At 35.0% G+C, this 19,550-nt stretch overlaps 1 protein-coding gene across 1 annotated transcript in view; it reads left to right on the top strand.

Annotated features, from left to right (window-relative positions):
• The window catches only part of GTF2F2 (general transcription factor IIF subunit 2), a 147,527-nt gene that overhangs the window by 52,438 nt on the left and 75,539 nt on the right, over positions 1 to 19,550 (top strand). The gene's annotated exons all lie outside the window — the stretch shown is intronic.

Here is a 19,550-nt window from a genome sequence, read left to right as displayed (position 1 = left end):
GTTTATAAAAGACAGCTATTAGCTTTGTTCACTCTAGCAGGCAAGTGCCTCATTCACTATTAGTGACTTTTTTATTCTCTCTCAGTACTTTTATTCACACAATACACAGTACTGCTCATACCTTAGCATTTGAATATTTGTCATTCTAAATTTAATTTCCTTTAAATAACTTTTGTGAAGGATCTTGCATTTTGTGATCATTAGCTTTAATAGTATTTATAATTCTGTATAAGGTCTTTTCAATTGCATTAATTATTAGCCCTCACTTGCAGTCAGTTTTTAATTGTCTTGACTAAATACATTGTCTAATTGACTATGCAGATTGCTACCTGGGTATAGTGATATGTTATAAATAGTAAAAAACAAATTTTATCTGCTTTAGATTTAATAAGGTGGTATATATTTGATACAAATTAATAATTTCTGTCATAAAGAGCACTGCCTGCCTTTTACAGATACTCTACTGCTGTGTAAGCTCTTGAAGAAATCAGATTTATTTGAAAATCGGTTGTTACATTCTTTGAGAGAGCGAGAACCGGAGTGGGTCGGGGGCGGGGCGCCGGGGCAAAGGGAGAGGAAGGAGAATCTTAAGTAGGCTCCACGCCTAACACAGAGCCTGGTATGGGGCTTAATCTCAAGATCCTGATCACGACCTAACCTGAAATCAGGAGCCGGACGCCTAACTGACTGAGCCACCCAAGCACCCCAATTATTATATCATTTCTGTAGAACTATAGATACCATTGTAAAACTGATTTTATAATATTTTAAATCTTTGGGAGTTAAAATTCTTTGGGAGTTTGGTGCTTAAGGTTATACTTTGATTTTTTTTAAATGGAAAAATTCAAACATAGTAGGGAGAATAATATATGAATCTCCATATATCTACCTGTCTATTACTCCTTTTTCTACCTCCCTTATCCACTGCTGGGTTCCTGTAAAGCAAATTCCAGGTATAACGCTTCATCTGTGCATATGTTAGTATGGTTCTCATATCCTACGTTTTCTTTACGGATTGCTCTTTTCTTTACCCTTAAAAAATATGTATATGTGTATATATGTCAAAATGTATATATATGGCTCCAAAATAAAAACTGTCTATTTTCTGTTTAAGCACAGCATTTCTGAATTTTGCATAATTCCCTATTTTATCTATAAGTAAACTGGATATTATTTAGGGGTCTTAAAAATGAAAAGGAGTATTTGCATTTTACTGTCTTTTTTTTATATAACAGCTTTATTGAGGTATAATTCACATATACTATACAACTTACCCATTTAAAGTGTACAAGTGAGTGGTTTCTGTGTATTCAGAGTGCAGCCGGCACCACAATCTTTGTTAGGGCATTTTTATCATACCAAAAAGAAACCCCATACGTAAGCACAGTCACCTGTTATTCTCACCTCAGTCTCCCACTAATCTACTTCTGTCTCTATAGCTATATTTAACTATTCTAGGCAGTTCACGTAAATGGAATCATACAAAACGTATTTTGGTCTTTTGTGACTGGCATTTTTCACTTAGCATATTTCCAGGTTCATCTGTGATTTAGCATTAATTATGCTTAATTTCTTTTATTGATGAATAATCCATCATATTCCATATTGGCAAGAAAATGCCGTATTTTCTTTATTTATTCATCAGTTGATGGACATTTGGATTGTTTCCACTTTGGAGCTATTAAGAACAATGATGCTTAAGAGCATTTGTGTAGGAATGCCTGGGTGGTTCAGTCGGTTAAGCTTCTGTCTTTGGCTCAGGTCATGATCCCAGAGTCTTGGGGTCAAGCCCCATGTCATCCCTTCTCCCCCTTCCCCTGTTCCTACTCATGCTCACTCGCTCTCAAATAAATAAAATATTTTTTAAAAAAGAGCATTTGTGTACAAGTTTTTTTTAATATTTTATTTTAAAGATCTTATTTATTTATTCATGAGAGACACACAGAGAGAGGCAGAGACACAGGCAGAGGGAGAAGCAAGCTCTATGCAGGGAGCACAATGCGGGATTTGATCCTGGGACTCCAGAATCATGCCCTGGGCTGAAGGCAGATGCTGAACCTCTGAGCCACCCAGGCGTCCCACTCCTATATTTTCTCTATGAGTTTTGTAGTCTTAGTCTCAGCTGAGAAGTAGCTCATAATTTATGTTCCATTAGGAGTTAATTTTGTTAATGGTATGAAGTAGGAGTCCAGCTTTATTCTTTTCATGTGGATATCCAGTTGTCCCAGCACTACTGGTTGAAAAGACTATTTTCCCATTCAGTTGTCTTGGCATTCTTGTTGAAAATCAATTTGTCAGAAATTTATGGACTTTAAATTCCATTCCATTACTCCATATTATCTATCCTTTCTTTATGCCAGTACCACACAGCCTTGATTACTGTAGCTGTTGTAGGAAGTTTTGAAATTGGGAAGTTAAGAATCCTCTGGCTTTGTTCTTTTTCATCATTGTTTGGTTCTTCTGGGTCCCTTGAGTTTCTATGTGAATTTTAGGATCAGCTTGTTAATTTCTGCAAAAAAAAAAAAATGGCCAGCTGGGATTTTGGTAAGGATTGTATTGAGTCTGTAGATCAATTTGGAGGATATTATCATCTTAACAGTATTGTTTCTAATCCATGAACATGGATGTATTTGCATTTATTTACATCTTTTAAAATTTTTTTGTGTTTTCGAATTTTAGAGTATAAGTTTTGCACTGTATTGCCTTTTTAAAAATTAGGTAATGACTTGTTATTTGTATAAAAAGAGAGATGTTCAAAAAATTATAACAGTACAGAAACATTCAAATTACCCGGAGGTCCCACCACCAAGAAGTAAAGTATTTTTAAAAAGAAGTATTTTTAAAAAGATTTATCATTTGGTTGATATCATTGCAGCTAGATGTCATAGAGGTACATAGATACAAAAATAAGAGTGTAGGGAGAGAAATTACGTGTGTTCTATTTTTTCAATTACTTTGATTAAACTTTTCATTTTGATATAATTGTAGATTCACATACAGCTGTAAAAAATAATTAAGACATCCTCTGTTTTCCTTACCCAGTTTTTGTCAATGCTAACATACTGCAAAACCATAGTATCCATTGTAGTCCTGTACAATCCACTCCCTTTGGTATTAACATCTATACAGTACACTGATAGATTTACCCAGTTTTACTTGTTCTTTCTGGTGTGTATGCATGCGTGTTTGTTTAGTTCCATGCAGTTTTATCACATGTGGTTTCCTGTACCCGCCACTGTCTAGATACAGACAATTCCATTCCCACAAGGATCCCTTATTTCAGTCTTTTATAATCATGCCACCTTCCTCCCAGTCCCACCCTTCATTCTCCCCCACCCCATCTTTAACCCCTGGTAACCAGTGATCTGTTTTCTATAATTTTATCATTTAAAAAAGTATTCATATAAGTAAGTGAAAAGGATTTATATCACAAATTCCCTGGACATTTGTCCCAAGGTTTTGCATGTATCAGTAGTTCATTTCTCTCACTCAGTATTCCATAGTATGGATGCATCACAGTATAGTCACTCACTGAAGGACATCTGTGTTGTTTCCAGTTTTTTGCTACTACAAATAAAGCTGCTATGAACATTTGTGTATAGATTTTTGTGTAAACACTAGTTTTCATTTCCCTGGGATAAATGCCCAAGAGTGCATTTGGTGGGTCGTATGATAATTACATGTTAAATTCTATAAGAAACTGCCAAAATTTTCCAGAGTGGCTATTTTTAAAAAGAAGACTATAGATAATATAAAAAACATTTAAAAAACTAAATACTAACAAATACAGAAAAGATACATTAACATAAACAGTTGAAATGGAACATGTCTAGCCCCTCAGAAGTTGCTGATTGTCTTTCCTCCATCATAATGTACTCTTTCCTCCACAGAGGTAACCATAATCATTGACGTTTATGATAATCACTTTTTCTTTCATAATTTTAGCATTTAAGTCTTCATTCCTTTGCATGTTTTACCTCATTTATAATTCTTAAGAAGAATCATACAAAGTGCACTATTTTTATTTTTTGCTGTATTCCAAAGTGTGTATTTAATGTAGCTTAACTATTTTTACAGTTAGTGGATATTTGAGGTATTTATAATTTGTGGCTCATTATCTGCCAGTGCTGCTATCACATTTTTGTATGATTGCCCTGGTTCATACATTTTTTTTAAAATTTTTATTTATTTATGATAGTCACACACACAGAGAGAGAGGGAGAAAGAGGTAGAGACAGGCAGAGGGAGAAGCAGGCTCCATGCACCGGGAGCCCGACGTGGGATTTGATCCCGGGTCTCCAGGATCGCGCCCTGGGTCAAAGGCAGGCGCCGAACTGCTGCGCCCCCCAGGGATCCCTGGTTCATACATTTTTAAAAGGCATATTCCTAAGTATGGACTTTGGTCACAGAGTATATTTATTTTTTTCTTCTAGTTAATAATGCCAAACTGTTTTCAAAGGAGTTACACCAGTTTATATTCCCATCAGCAGTGTGTGTGAGTTTTGTTTCAACTCTTCTCCAGTAGTTTAGTCCAGTTTTTGTTTTTAATATTAACTATTTTAATTGATGTAGTGATTTCTTGTTGTGGTTGGATTAGACATATCCCTGATTTCTAATGAAGTAGAGCCTTTTTTATGTGTTTATTGTCCTTTTGGATTTCCTGTTTTATGAAATGCTTGTTCAGATCTCTTACCTATTTTTTATTGGGTTGACTTTTTATTTTTGAGTTGTAGTTCTTTATAAGTTGTGGGTGTAGCCCTTAGTTACATGGGTTACAAGAATCTTTTATTCTGTGACTTACCTTTTTGTTCTCTTAAAGGTGTCTTTTGATGAACAGAAATGATTATCTTTGGTGCATTCCACTTTATTAGTCTTTTATGGATTGTACCTTTTGTGTCCCATTGCAGCATCCAAGATCATAAAGGTACTCTTATATCATTTTCCAGAAGCTTTTTTGTATTGTCTTTCACATTTAGATCTACTGTCCACCTGGAATCGTTTTTTTGTATGGTATGAGATAGGGGTCAAATTTTATTTTTTCTCAGTATTGATGAATATCAGGTACATTTTAGAAGACTATCTTTTTCTCACTATTATGCATTGCCACCTTTGCCATAAGTATTTATTGAAGCAGAAATCTGTTTTTAGACTCCTGTATCTATCTGTTCCGTTAGTTAATTCATTTTTCCTTATGATATACCAAACAACTTTCTTACTATACCTTATGGTAAATCTTGATAACCAGAAGAGCAAGCCCCTTGCCATCTTGTTCTTTATGAGTATCTTGGTTATTTTTGGCTTCTTTGCATTTCTGTATAAATTTTAGAATCTGCTTATCTTTCATAAACATTTGACTTTTTTAAAAAAAGGTTTTATTTATTTATTCATGAGAGACACACAGAGAGAGGCAGAGACAGACACAGGCAAAGGGAGAAACAGGCTCTCCGCAGGGAACCTGATGTGGGACTTGATCCCGGGACTGGGATCACGCCCTGAGCCAAAGGCAGATGCTCAGCTGCTGAGCCACCCAGGCATCCCAACATTTGACTTTTTTAATTGGAATTGTATTATTCTGTATAGCAACTTAGGAAAAATTAACATCTTTTATTGACATTTTCAATATATGAACATTTGTGAGGTCTTTGATTTTTTTTTTTTTTTAAGATTTATTTATTTTGGAGAGAGAGTGTATGTGCATGGGGGAGGGGAAGGGAGAGAATCTTAAGCAGACTCCCTGCTGGGTGCAGAGCCCAATGAGGGCTCTATCTCAGGATTCTAAGATCATGATCTGAGCATAATAAACTAGTCATGGGACATTAAACCAACTGAGCCACCCAGGCAGCCCTGAGAGGTCATCTTTAATTTTTCTCAATAACGTTTATAGTTTTCTCTTTAAATATCTTAAATACTTTTATTATTTCTAGATATTTGATATTTCTGATACTACTGTATAAAGTATCTCTTTTAAAAGATTGTCATTCCTTTGTTTCTGGTATATAGAAATACAACTGAATTTTATTTTATTTTTTAATTTTTTTTAAATTTTAGAATCAGATTATCAAGTATCATTTTTTTCCTTTTTTCTCTTTTTTTATAAATTTTATTTTATTTTTATTTTTATTTTTTTAATTTTTATTTATTTATGATAGAGAGAGAGAGAGGCGCAGAGACACAGGCAGAGGGAGAAGCAGGCTCCATGCACCGGGAGCCCAATGTGGGATTTGATCCCGGGTCTCCAGGATCGCGCCCTGGGCCAAAGGCAGGTGCCAAACCACTGCGCCACCCAGGGATCCCTCATTTTTTTTATTTTTAAAGATTTTATTTATTTATTCATGAGAGACATAGAGATAGGCAGAGACACAGGCAGAGAGAGAAGCAGGCTCCATGCAGGGAGCCCGATGTGGGACTCGATCCCGGGACTCCAGGATCATGCCCTTGGTTGAAGGCAGGCGCTAAACCGCTGAGCCACCCAGGGATCCCCCTACAACTGAATTTTAATATTGACCTTGTACTCTTCAACCTTGTTCAACTGCCCTATTCATTCTAATAGTTTATCTATCAATGTTTAAAATTTTATACCTGTGTAATCATAAAGTCTGCAAATAAGGGGCACCTGAGTTTTGGCTCAGGTCATGATCCCAAGTTCTGGGATTGAGTCCCGCATCAGGCTTCTCATAGGAAGCCTGCTTCTTCCTCTGCCTAGGTCTCTGCCTCTCTCTCTGTGTCTCTCAGGAATAAATAAGTAAAATCTTAAAAAAAAAAAAAAATCTGTAAATGAAACCTCAGTTTTGTGTCTCTCTTTCCAAATATTATACCTTTTATTTCTTTTTCTTGCTTAAATTGTACTAGTTGGGGGGATAGTGACGGGGTCATGTCTGTTTAACAGTTCATCTTTGTTGTAGATCCTAGTTAGTTGGTTGTTTTGGGTAGGTAAGTATTCATCAGATTAGGGAAATTGCTAATTTCTTCTTACTTTGCTAATAAGCATGTCCATAAATGAATGATGAATTTTATCAAATATATTTTCTGGATTGAGATCTGTTGAGATTATAAATATATTTATGTGGAAAATTATGTTGATATTTTAAATCGCTAATCAGATTTCCATTCCTTGAATAGCTCTAACATGGCTTAATGCTTTTAAATATTGCTAGATTCAGTTTGCTTATCTTCTATTTCATGTTTTCACATTTATGTTCATGAATTTAATTGGCCTATACTTTTCCTATTGTTTTTTTTTTTTTTTTTACTTTTCCTATTGTTTTTATCAAGGTTTTTTTTTTTTTTTTTAAGATTTTATTTATTGATTCATGAGAGACAGAGAGAGAGAGAGAGAGAGAGAGAGAGAGGCAGAGACACAGGCAGAGGGAGAAGCAGGCTCCCTGCAGGGAGCCCGACGCAGGACTAGATCCAGAAACTCCAGGATCAGGCCTCGGGCTGATGGCTGTGCTAAACTGCTGAGCCACCCAGGCTGCCCTCAAGTTTTGGTTTTGAGGTTACGCTGTATTGAGAAAATGAGTTAAGGAAGCGATCCTTCTTCCTTGTTATGAAGATGATTTTTTGTAAGACCAGGTTTATTTCTTCCTTAAATAATTAGTAGAATTCACTGATTAGCCTGACTGGAAATAGATTTTTCTTTGTGGGCAGTTTTTAAATTATGGAGTTGGGGAGCAATTCTGTATAGCATTTCTACACATCTTTTGACAGCTTTTATCTCAGATGATCCTTTTAATACGGATGCTTATATAGCAAAAAGCCTTGAAATACAGAAATAGGGTCTCCTTACCAGGGCAAAGGTTTGTTAGGTTTGCTGACAGCCTTCCTATGAGATTGGTGGTTTTCTAGGCTTGGGGTTCTTCAGCTGTGATACAAACTCACTCTGTACACATTATCTCCCTGAGCCCCTTCCAGGTTTTTGCCATGGGCAAGTAGCAGGGGCAACAGGAACTGGATACAAACATAAAAATCATGCTGTTTGCTTTATGGTGAATAATAAAGTCCTTTTCCCTTGGCCTAGGAGTCTCCTGTCTACTGCTAGCATCTCTGAAACTGTGGCAGGATAACTTGTTAGTTTGCAAGGAACTTGGGTGAAATGTCAGACCCTTAGTTCTTGACATGAAGTCAATTTATTTATGACTATTTGGATCTCCTGTATCTTCTTGTGTCACTTGGGTGAATTTTGACTTTCTTTGTTTTATCTAAATTGTCAAGTTTATTGGAATGAATTTCTACTTGTTTTCTTTTAAAATGTCCATAAAATTTATAATAATGCCTTTGTTTTCATTCCTGATACTGATAATTTGTGTTTTTGCTGAGTATAGAATTCTAGATTGGTAGATATTTTCATTCAGCTCATTGAAGATAGTCATAGCCTTCAATTGTTTTTGTCATGGAGAATTCTGTTTAGATTTAATGTTGCTTCTTTTAAGGTAATCTTTTTATTCTCTGTGGCTACTTAAAACCTTTCTCTTTATATTTAATTTCTACAGTTTTAATACGCTAAGTGGAGGTTTCTTTTTATATAAGCTGCCTGAGACATAATATTGAGCCTCTTGTATCTGCTGACTGCTATTTTCCTGCAGTTGAATAATTTCAGACACCATCCCTTTAAATGTTGCCTCTGTTCCATTTCTTTTTCTCTCCTCCTTCTGAGATTCTGATTAAACTAATATTTTAATCAATGCTCAGCCTTTTCACTCTACCTTTTCTATCTCTCTTCTGATTTGTCCAGCCTTACTATTTTCATGCTATGGTTGTGCTACGCTTTATTTCAGGTCACTGAAGTTTTCATCGGATATATCTAGACTGCTTTTTTTTTTTTTTTTTTTTTAAGATTTTATCTATTTATTCATGAGAAACACAGAGAGAGGGAGAGGCAGAGACACAGGCAGAGGGAGGAGCAGGCTCCACACAGGGAGACCAATGTGGGACTCGATTCTGGGTCTCCAGGATCATCATGCCCTGGGCTGAAGGTGGTGCTAAACTGCTGAGCCACCGGGGCTGCCCTGGACTATTTAAACTCATCCAGTGAGGTTTAAATTTTATTTATTATATTTTTTATTTCTAGATGCCTTATTTGATTCTTGTTGAATCTCTGAGAATTTTCCTTCTCTAGAGATGGAGGACTTTTTGGCAGTCAACGTCAGAGACAGTCTACCATAATCAATTTAAAGCTGTTCAAGGCTTGACATTTTTCTGGTAGGAGATAGCCAGAAGATTGAAACCAGTTGATCGTTAGGGTGACCAGGTAACATGCTATTCAATTGGAACATTTTTGAGAGTAAAAAGGAGTGAATAAACCAGACTGTCTTGGGAAACTAGGACCTGTGGTCATCCTAGTTACAGTTTATCATAGACTTTTCCCTGTCCTGTTCACCCTCACCTTGAGGGTATAAGCCCCTGTTATGCTTTCCACTTTGTGCAGCTCTGGATTTTGAGTTCTGTTCCCCCTCGCCCCCCCGCCCGACTTTCTTTGGGACATTGTCTAAACATGGTGTTTCATTTTCTCTGGATTAACCCATGACCTCACAGGCTCTTGTTTTCCCTATACTTGGAGGAGATGGATTACTTATTTTCTTGTGGTCTTTTTGATACTTTAAAGATTTTATTCACCTTTTATAGTTGTTTTAAGTGGGAGCTTTGATCTAAATAATTTAGGCAATCATTATAGGGAATAGGAACAAGTATGGTTAATTTACTTGCAGTAACAGAAGAAAGACCATGGAAAGAATTGTTGAATGAGAAATAAATGCTGCTTCTCCACAAAAAAATACCGGTTCCCAGGACACCTGGGTGGCTCATTGGTTGAACGTCTGGCTCAGGTTGTGATCCCCAGGTCCTGGGATTGAGTCCCACATCAGGCTTCTCACAGGGAGCCTGCTTCTCCTTCTGCCAATGTCTCTGCCTCTCTTTGTGTGTTTCTCATGAGTAAATAAATAAAATCTTAAAAAAAAAATTACAAGTTCCTAAGAGTTACTTCTGTAATTGGGGAGGGGGGCTGTGGATGTGAGAGGGGAGGAATTAAGGGATTCGATTCATTATGTTTGTTTTTTTAACTTCATGTCCCACTTTTTGACAAACTATTAATTCCTTTTTATGAAAAATTAGGAATTTGTTTCCCTTAAAATATAATTGCTCAATTTTTATCAGTTACATTTTCATTTTATTGAGGCTTTTTAAGGGTTAACATTCTGTTCCACAGCTAATTCCCCTGCTATATAACTTTAGTATTAGTTTGTAAATAGATTTTATGTTTTTCTAGTTTTCTGATCATGCCATCTTATTCCTGGATTATTTATTTTCATTTGTCTGTGTATTGTCTAGATTTCCACATTAGGCCTCTTTATTTTTAAAAGGGGTTCATGCGTGACTTTTACAAAATATGCAATTTTTTTGTTTTATTGTAGAATTTTTGTCTTCATTTTCTACTCAAGTTAATGTGTCTGTTTTAGTTATATAGTTATAATTTTATAGGTAGAAGGTAAATTATATGTAGAAGGTAATTTTATATATGCATATATAAGTTTAATATATATAAATACATTAATATGTAAGTTGTAAATATATATAAAATTCCTCAAGGAGTTCAAGGCTGTTCTAAGCCAACTAAACACTTTTGTGGAAGAATTGATTTACTTACTGGACCACACTTTTCTCTCCATGCTTCTTGTCTTTATTTCCTCTGATGTTGAAATATAATTTCTAATATGTACATTTTGTCTTAATTTTAAGCTCTGATTTAATTTGATCAGTATGGCTTATATCATGTGAAAAATGATTGGTCTCTTTTATTTTTTTATTTTTGTGTGTTTGTAGTGAAATGGATTGAATTATTATTTGTGTATACTTATATAATTGAGACCTCTTAATTACTTTAAGGTACTGCTTTAATAAATTTGTATTCAATAAAATTCAATTATTTTTTCACATACGTCTTAATATTTTCTTTAGAAGGACATAGTGATGCAGAAAGCATGACTTTTTCTTTAAAATATAATTTTGTATTGGTAGATGGTCAGTCTCTTTAGTGGTTCTTGCTGTATATAGTCATCAAAAAACAAATGAGATATGAGATTACTTCTTTCTGTACCTTCCTCCCTTCTTGCTGCCTGCCTCATAAAGGAAAGGGTCACGCATTTCAATTAATGACAGCTTGGAATTTATTTTCTTATTAGTAGTGGTTTTAAGGAGAGTCATTATTATTACTTCAGAATAAGAAATCAGAGGAAAAATTTTTGGCTCAGAGAGGTTTTGGGGGAATGTTTGAATGAATAGCTAAGAGTGTTTTAAATGTATCACTTACATATATAAACATCTTTTTCTACTGTTCTTAAAATTTTTTCAGGTTAAACATCTTACCTCTGAATCACATTCATATAAGGTTGTTTGATGAACATTCTTTTTCATAGATGGAAGGAAATAAAAGTTTTCTACTTTTCAGAACTAGAGGGAGAATTTCGATTGGCAGTGTTATGTTGTAGTAGTTACAAGTGGGTTCTGGAACCTGACTGCTGAATTCAAACCTTCCTCAATTTCACCTTCGGAGCTCTGAAACCTTAAGCCTACTTTGCTAAACTTCAGTGTCTCCTTTTGTAAATTAGACATAGTAATAAGAAAAGTGCCTGGCATGAGTTAATGCTTAGTAGACATTAGTGTCCTTTTATTCTTTATTTTATTCTTTTATTTATATATATATAATTTATTGTTATTTTTCATTTATAATATGAGTTAGGAATTTGAAAAGAGATTAGCAGTGACTTAAAGATGAGTGTTAGGCTACAGAGACAGTTTCATTTATTTATTTCTCTTTTTAAGATTTTATTTATTTATTCATGAGAGCGAGAGAGAGAGAGAGGCAAGGACATAGGCAGAGGGAGGAGAAGCAGGCTCCATGCAAGGAACCCGATGTGGGACTCGATCCCAGGACCCCATGATTACACCCTGAGCCAAAGGTAGATGCTCAACAGCTAAGCCATCCAGGCATCTCTACAGAAAAAGTTTTAAATAAATGTCCAGTGTAAACATGTTTTTAAACAAGAATCTAAGAAAGTGAATTACTATGGAAATTAAATTACAATTTAACTTAAAATTTAAAAGAAATCTATCATTAATGTGAAGCCAAGCAGAAGATAGTTGCAGTGTTAGTTAGGTGTGTGTTCAATTCAGAAAGATTGACCAAACAGTACCATTGGTCCTATCCTCCTCCTCTTTGATTTTATAAAAGATTGGTAGGAAGTATGTTAGCAGGCATCTTCCTTGAAGTGCTTTAGAATAAGAACATTTCTCAATCTGTCCTTATCCCGTTTGGTTATATTTAATATACATAAGTAATGAAAAGATGCCTGGATTCCTTCGGGACTGTTTAACTGTATTGGTCTTAGTTGACATCTTTTGCTTCTTAGTTTGCTGTTTTCAAAATACTTTTTCCAATGGATTATTAACATGTGTATTCTCATGTTTAAATCTTCTAAGGCTTTTTAAAAAAAGATTTTATTTATTTTTTCATGAGAGACACACAGACAGAGAGAGAGGCAGAGGGAGAAGCAGGCTCCACACAGGGAGCCCGACGTGGGACTCAATTCTGGGTCTCCAGGATCACGCCGTAGGCGGCTCTAAACTGCTGAGCCACCGGGGCTGCCCGTCTTCTAAGGATTTATTAGTAATTTCCTTTCAGATAGCTATGTAAAATAAGGTATTAAGCAACAAGAACTTCATATTTTATCTTTGAAAGCTGTGTAATACAAAAACACTACATATTTAGAAGCAACTATAAAATAAATCTATTAATATATGGATAAGTGAGTGTTGCTCTTAAAAGATCATCTGATTTGTGTTGTATAACCAGGAAAAGAACCTCATCACTACTGGCCTTTAGGTCACTTTTTATCTGTGTTTTTGTTGTTTGTTTTAAAGTGTATGAGCTTTAGCATTTGTGCTCCAGCATTTTAACTTAAGTGTAGCAAAAGCCAACAGTTGCTCCTCTTGATCTTTTTGTTGACATGTTCTTGGGGAAAGTGTCTAATTATTCAAGTAGTTTACCACAAGCTTATTAATTTGGAAAATTGAAGATAAGCATACTAGCTACTTAGGGAACAAATGGCTGCCATGCTGGTTAAAGCCTCAGGCCCCTCTCTGGAGATAGCTTCTTCTGTAACTCTTCATTCATGCCTTGCTGTTTCTAAGAAATTGGCCATGTTCAATTTTTCAGACTGTGTTTCTCCTTCCTGGTTTTCTTACTTCACTTCCTCTCAGAAGACTCTAAAACAGAGTATACAAGACTGTTTTTGATCCTAAGTATTTTTTTTAACAGCACATTTTATTTATTTATTTATTTATTTAAATTTTTATTTATTTATGATAGTCACACACAGAGAGAGAGAGAGAGAGGCAGAGACACAGGTAGAGACAGAAGCAGGTTCCATGCACCGGGAGCCCGACGTGGGATTCGATCCCGGGTCTCCAGGATCGCACCCTGGGCCAAAGGCAGGCGCCAGACTGCTGCGCCACCCAGGGATCCCCTAAGTATTTTTTTTTTTAATTGTTTGATACTCCTGGGAAGCAGAAGAGAATTATGCTTTTCTCTGTCCACCCTCTTACTCCTCCTCCACCTTCTAAGTAGGGGCAGGGGGTGTAGTACAGAAGTTGATTGTATCTCAGAAATCTGTAAATTTGTTACTCTGCTTACTGTATGTAAATACCCTCTCCACCCCACCCCCAAATCCCTCCAGTTGTTTAAAGATATTCTACTTATTCTTAGATGTTCCCACGTAAGAATTTTTAGTTCATTTTTAGCAATCAGTTTGGTGGTTATTCCCAGGGAGCTACTATTCTGGATTATTTAGTAATTATTCTGTATCTGAATGACGAAAATCTCCTTGGCTCACAGATGTTTCTTTCTTGATTAGACTTACTCCCTGACCTATCAGTTACCCCCTTTCCTCTCTGTGGTTGTGGCTCAACCTGTCTCAGAAATGGATTTTTTATCCTAGGTTTTTCTTGGAGCAAACTCACCAGAATGGCTGGATTCCCTTTTGGCTAACTTTGGCATCTTCCAGGATCTTAAGCCAAGTCGTGGTCTAGTCTAATGAGGGGAGGTGCTAGCCATCCTTTAACATTATCTTGCCCATTCTCAAGGCTGTTGTGACAAGTAAACTTATATGTATGATAAATGTCTGTGATGGTATATTTTGGTTTTGTTGTTTTATAAAATGAATCACGTGTGACTTTTAGATTCTTTTGTTTAGTGTTTCTCTGCAGTAATCATCCAACCTTTATTAATAAAGTATTCTTGCACATAGCTATATATAGTCTTTCCTTTTTCTTTCTATAGGGTTTTATGAAAATATACATGGATATGGGGCGCCTGAGTGGCTCAGTCAGTTAAGTGTCTGACTCTTGGTTTCAGCTCAGGTCATGATCTCAGGGTTGTGAGATTGAGCCCTGCATGAGGCTCTATGCTCTGTGGGGAGTCTGCTTGAAATTCTCTTTCTCCCTCTGTCCCTCCCCTCGCTCACGTGCGTGCTCTCTCTCTCCAATAAATAAATCTTAATAATACAGATAGAAAAAATAGGTAAAGATTAAAATAGTTTTGTTAGGGGGTGCATTAGTGGCTCCATTGGTTAAGCATCCAACTCTTGCCTCAGCACAGGTCTTGATCTCAAGGTTGTGAGTTTAAGCCTCATGTTGGTCTTCACACTGGGTGTAGAGCCTACTTAAAAAAAAAAAAATTTTTTTTGAAGGATATAGGATCATAGGTATCTGCATTCATACTTATTTTTAATGTTTTTAAAAATAAATAATGGGGCTCAGCTGGCTCAGTCAGACTCTTGACTCTGGCATGTGACTCTTGAACTCAGGGTTGTAAATTTGAGCCCCATGTTGGATGTAGAGATTACTTTTTTTAAAAAAGTTAAAAATAAAGTTAATCAAATAGGGACACCTGGGTGGCTCAGCGGTTGAGTGTTTGCCTTCGGCTCAGGGTGTGATCCTGGGATCAAGTCCCACATCAGGCTCCCTGCATGGAACCTGCTTCTCCCTCTGCCTATGTCTCTGTGTGTGTCTCATGAAAAAATAAAATCTTTAGAAAAAAAATTCATCAAATAATATACCTAAAGTAAATGCTAAATGGTCTAGTTTTTCTTATAATCACATAAAGTCAGGTTATTAAATTCAAGCAATCATGGAGATTAAAGTTAGTATCATTCAATAATTCTTAACCATAAAAATTAGTTATAAATATCTGTCATAACAAAGCAAAATCAGTGGAGTGGTATTAGGAAGAAATCAGACTTGTTTAATTTTGCACTTTAATGATGTAGAAAATATGTCTAAACATCTTCAAGGACAGTAATCAAAATTACTTTTTGAGAAGTTGGGCCTGTCTTCAAAAAGAAATTTTCCAAAGTTAACTAGATTTAAAAACAAAAAATAGAAACCAAAAACCAAACTGAAATGTTGTTTTTAAATGTACCTAAATACTCTGGAATCTTGGGTTTGGAAAAACCTGTTGTGCTACTAGGTTGACTGTTACATTTTATGCTAGGGAGCAGTTTTTAAAGACCTCTAATAAAGAAGTGCATTATAATTGCTTCACTTTCATATCCAGTTCAGTATTTTTTTCTGAAATAACTAGTGATCCAAATAAAACCAGAGTTTACACATTTTATATACAATATCCTTAACATTGTACTTTTCTTTTGCATTTTTGGAAACATGAGATTTATATCAGTGATTTTTGTTTGATAGAGACTCTTGAATTGAACCATTGTGTATTTTGGTCAAGAAGTAGAAACATAGTCACCTCTTGATAAATCATTTTAGGTAAATTTAAAATTTCATCCTAAATATTTCCCTCCGTCCAGCACACTTTCCTTTATCACCACTCCCTTGGTGCTTATTAACAAACAACTTAATTTTAATATTAGCTTAAGCAGAATATGATTAGGAAGATCAGTTTGCTGCAGAAGTAGCCATATATATTTCAGAGCTAGATACAAATAATTTCTAAGTTGCATGCTGTTTTGGATAGTCCTTATTACATCTCTGCTCTATTAGCAAGGGTAATTATGATTCAGATGCTCTAATTTTAACCTTGACTGACATCATTGCAGTTTAAGACATTTAACCAGAATTTATTGGATAGAAGTATCTCTAAGATTGTGTTGTCACATATATTATTGCTGACTGGTATTATACTGCTGGTGTGCAATGATTGTTTTGGTCTTGTAGATTTTGTACATGAAGACAGAATATAAAAGTCCCAGGAAACTCATCATATGTATTTTTAAACTGATACAAATGAAAATTGTGTTGGCTTACAACAATTTAGAGTATATTCTTGTATTTATAGATTCACCAAAGTATTAAGCATGCATTTGTTAAAAGTTCTGCATTCTGTTCATGTCTAAGTTGAGAGCCTAATTAATAATGTCAGTGTGCATTTTTCTGCATGATATTCATGGTTATGTCCTGAAGATATCTTTATCCTGGATGAGATAATAACCAGTGCTTATTGAAGGTCTATAGTGGGTGAGGCACTTTACATGTAATTTAGAATTTCATTTAAGCCTTAGAAAAGGTCTGTCAACTAATCATTAGCTCCATTTTGTGTGAGGATATTGAAGTTCAAAGAAGTTAAAAATCTTGCTTACATCACTTACTAATAGGCAAGTTAGTGGAGATTAATTGAATTTGAATCCAGGTCTGGTTCTAGTGCTCATGTGTGCCATATTTTTTCTTTGCAATATGTCAGTTCTGTGGACTGTATGAGTCCTAAAAACTTAACCTTCTTTTCCACAAACTTGATATATGAACATCTAGATTTTTTTTTTTTAAACATCTAGATTTACTAGTAGATTTAGGCTATCCTTTATTCTTGGGAGATGATTCATCCTATGTTCTTTAAATGACCCAATATGACATGAAAAATATGATTTGCTTTCCTGTAGTTCAGTTTGTCATTCAACATTTTATGAGTACCTTCATTGTGAGATTTTTATCAAGTGAGGCAGACCTGTGTTTTGGTACTCTGTATTCAGCACATACTTCATGAATGCCTGTTTTATGTCAGGTTCTAAGTGTTAGAGATATAAGTGGCTGGTAAAAGCAGACACATAGTTCCTGCTGGCTCTGGAGCTAGTATACCTGGGTTTCAAGTGTTGGTTCCACTTTTACCTCTTAATAACTGTATGATCTTAGGTTCCTTAGCCCTTGTAAGTCTGTTTCTTCACCTAAGAGAAGGAAGGAATGATAGTACCTTTCTTAGGATGATTGTGAGGATTAATTGAGTAAATGTTTGTTCGTAGTGTGGTATCAGGCACATAATAAAACAATAAGCGTTACCTTTTAATATCATCTTTAAAATAGCAATTGAACTATAATGAAAGTTCTTTAAAAAAAATATCAAGCTTCATTAGTAGTACTAGTTTCAGCCTGGGATGGCAGGTATCTTTCTTTTCTTATTTGCAAAGTCTCATTAAGTGTTTCATTTACTCTGCACACAGCCATATACATTATAGAAATGTAGTACACCATAAGCTGTGTTTTTATTTTTCATATTTTAAAGACAGTGCTAGAAGCATTGCATGGGATAATTCCAAATACAAGAGGATGCAATGTTTGACTTATGGCAAGTATAGTAAAATATTTTTATTACTTTTCTTTTGAAAAAGAGAATAGAGTCACTTTGTGATTTATTCTGTGGAGCAATGAGAAAAATGAGAATTTTTATGAGAAAATTTGAGGAAGAAATTCTTCATTGTCTGTGAACAACATCGCTCTGATTTATGATTGACATTTTATATGATTTCTTGAGTTTTTTTTTTAATATTTTATTCATTTATTTGAGAGAGAGAGCATGAGCAGAGGGGAGGAGCAGAGAGAAGGGAGAAGCAGGCTCCCCTCTGAGCAGGGAGCCCGATGTGGGGCTCAAACCCAGGACCCTGGGATCATGACCCAAGCTAACGGCAGACGCTCAACTGGCTGAGCCACCCAGGCGCCCCTTGCGTTTTTTTTAAATGGAAAGTATTTCTAAATATTCTAAGAAACGGGAAAATTGAAAATGATATTTTCTATATACTTACAACACAGTATTTATGCAACTAACTGAATAGTGCAACTGACTGAATTTAAAAAGATACACTTATAAAAAGTTATACAAGAGTAATTAATGTCATAGTCAAATATCCTTCTAGATTATTAAATTGTTTTAGAATATTATGATCTGTTAAGCATTCGAAGATGAATTAAATGCATCCAGATAATGATTTTTTTTTTTTTTTTTTTTTTTTTTTTAGAGAGACCTACATCAAATGAATGATAGATTCCTTTAAGTAGTGGCTTTCATCGGTAGTAATTTGTTATGGCAGTTAAATTCTCTTTTTGTGAATTCATACAAAAACTTAGACTACTTCTAAGGTTTGTTCAGTGATACCTCCTGAAAGAAGATATGTCAGGGCTATTTTCATTATCTGTAATGAAATCTTGGTAGAGAAAATCATTTTTTTCATTACCAAAGTCCAAATGCGAAGGAAAAGTCAGCTCATAAGCTGGAGAGGTATGTAAACAGTTCAATTATAGTGAACTGCTTTAAAATAGATTTCTTATATTTTTTATCTTCATAGTTCCTTTAAATCCTGATTAAGCCATGTTAAAGTACATAAGAGATAATTTGATATTTTATTAGAAACATTTTTTCTCTTGTTATACATAAAAGATTGTGTGGTTGATATGGATTTTTTATATTATTTTTTTATTTTTTTATATGATATGGATTTTTAAAAACTTTTTTGTAAAATAGATTTAAAAATATTTAGTATGTACAGCCAACTTTCGCATTATTTTTGATTTTGTAGGTGGAAGTCAGAGTTCTGGGAATGAATATTAGCTTTGCTACTAATTCTAAGTTTTTATGTGTAAGCAAATTTTTGACATATATGCTAATTTAACCTCAGGATTTTTCAGAAATCTTTTGTGGAAGTTTGTTAAAATTAAGATTTAGTTACCTGTCTTAATTGTTAAATTTTAAAGGAACAAATTTAAGAAATAATTTGTTCTTAGAAGCTAAAGAAAATGAGAGGCATAGAAATTATTTAGCTATTCTCTGGGAAGAAAAAAATGCACTCAGTTTAGAGCTAAGTTTCTGCATTATTTCATTGAGACAGCCATATATAAAACTTAATTTAAAAAAATAACTTCCTGGGCAACCCTGTCAGGACTCACCTCTGAGAAGCTTTCTCTGTATCTTTACTTAATAAACTTCTATCCGGGGATCCCTAGGTGGCGCAGCGGTTTGGCGCCTGCCTTCGGCCTAGGGCGCGATCCTGGAGACCCGGGATCGAATCCCACATCGGGCTCCCAGTGCATGGAGCCTGCTTCTCCCTCTGCCTGTGTCTCTGCCTCTCTCTCTCTCTGTGACTATCATAAATAAATAAAAAAAATTAAAAAAAAAAAAAATAAATAAACTTCTATCCGTTTACTCACACACAAAAAATTAAAAAATAACTTCCTGTTTAGCATGAGGTTAAAGAAATTAACTCAGTGAATTTGAGATT

Source organism: Canis lupus, chromosome 22 (genome assembly GCF_003254725.2).
Source record: "Canis lupus dingo isolate Sandy chromosome 22, ASM325472v2, whole genome shotgun sequence".
Classification (NCBI taxonomy): domain Eukaryota; kingdom Metazoa; phylum Chordata; class Mammalia; order Carnivora; family Canidae; genus Canis; species Canis lupus.
The sequence above is the reverse complement of the archived record's forward strand: the minus strand, read 5'-3'. Positions and strand labels throughout refer to the sequence as shown.